The sequence below is a fragment of the Pteropus alecto genome, unplaced genomic scaffold, assembly GCF_000325575.1.
Source record: "Pteropus alecto unplaced genomic scaffold, ASM32557v1 scaffold117, whole genome shotgun sequence".
In the NCBI taxonomy this organism is placed as follows: domain Eukaryota; kingdom Metazoa; phylum Chordata; class Mammalia; order Chiroptera; family Pteropodidae; genus Pteropus; species Pteropus alecto.
The window spans coordinates 2,409,744-2,411,434 of record NW_006440642.1 but is presented as its reverse complement, the minus strand read 5'-3'; the positions used below and the strand labels follow the sequence as shown (position 1 = coordinate 2,411,434).

Sequence of the window (1,691 nt, the reverse complement as noted above, 5' to 3'; positions counted from 1 at the left end):
ACTAAAAATCCTGGATGAAACTATTAAAAAAAAACAAATAAAAAAACACAACTTGTTAATGAATCAATGCGCTAGCAAGAAAAGAAGAAATACTCACAGAAGCCAAAACTAGAAAGCAAGACTTGGGAACAGTAGAGCAGACTACTGAGGCTGGGACTTACCAAAAGCACATTTGCTCAACCAAGTGAGCTCAGGCTTCGATTGTCACAGCCTAGGATGGCTCTGGGGCAAGACATTAATCCCACAATCACTCAAGATGGAGAGTCTAAGAGAAACCTCCTCACATACATATAAAGCCTGGACCTCAAATGGCTATACACTCAGGGCAAGAGGGGTCACTGCTCAACATGCTCCTCAGTTCCCTCAACTGGAGAAGAAAAGGGGTGAGCCCGAGCATGAGTCCCCACAGTCCAAGACGCAAAACTCTTCCTTTCGGGAGAAGGCTCACGTTGCTCAGCAGTCACTGAGGCTTGCCAAGCCCTGCAGTCACCCTGGATGGCCCATCCTGACATGAGGACTCTGCTTCTTGAATGGGCAGCAGAGGGAAGCATGGCTTTTGGTGGACAAGCAGATGCCATTTTCTAACTTGCCAGCCTCTGAAATAGCCCTGCCTTGTTTAGAGGAGGCCAAGGGACTTTTCCCTTGGACTTTTCCCTGGACTGCTGAGGCCTTGGTTTTAAGAGTAGCTATACACAGGAAGGAGCACCCATAATCTGAACCTGAGACTGTGGCCTTGCCATGCTTTCCTTTATCTCCAATGTGATGAAATAGCAGCCCCAGGACTAGGTGAAGCATGAGGTATCAGGGTGAAATGACAGGATCTATGAGATTTGCTTTAAAATGGTGAAAGAAAATAAAAAGGAAGGGATAATATAATAATTTGGGCAAAAATTAATAGCCATTAAAACTGGGAGATGAGTATATCAGAAGCCACTGTACTAGATTCTCAAGTTAAATGGAAAATATTTCCATAATAAAAAGTAAAAAAATAAAATTTAAGAAGAAAAAAGCAATTAACGTGATAGAAGGAAAAAGAATGAAATGAACAGTATATATGACACATGGATGAGTATCCAAAAGTCTGATTCTATATATCTAAAGCTAAAAAAAAAACAGGTTAAAAACTGAAAGAATATTCTGCAAGAATACATACATATGGTAAAATTACAAGATGTAAGGTAATGATAATCACAAACTTCAGGATGGCGGTTCACAATGAGGGCAGAAGGAAGGAGATGCAGCTGGAGAAGAGCAAGGAAAGGGGAACAGGTCTCAGAGCCCGGTTAGAGGCCTCCTGCCGCTTTGGCCAGTGCCAAACTGAGTTTAAAAAAAAAAAGATTGTACAAATCAAGGAAGGAAATGATATATATCCAGCCCAAAGTCTATCCATTTCCAACGATGGGTGACTAAACACCGATAAAATCAGTCTCTAAACTACTTTTTATTATAGAAATATTTTCCGAATGCACTCGAAACTTGAGAATCTAGTACGGTGACTCCCAATATACTCATCACTCAGTTATAACAGCTTTCAATTTTTGCCATAATTATTTCATTATCCCCTCAGATGGAACAGAAATTATAAAAACAATGGTTCCAGGGAAAGGATTCCCAGAAGACAGAGAATCCTGAAACAAAAGACCATGGACTTTTATGAAAAGAAACAGAAGCTGACACCGTAAGATTGTTAG

The 1,691-nt window shown here is 40.6% G+C and overlaps 1 protein-coding gene across 4 annotated transcripts in view; it reads right to left on the bottom strand.

Annotated features, from left to right (window-relative positions):
- Window positions 1-1,691, bottom strand: part of KDM3A (lysine demethylase 3A) — a 54,315-nt gene that overhangs the window by 3,015 nt on the left and 49,609 nt on the right. The gene's annotated exons all lie outside the window — the stretch shown is intronic.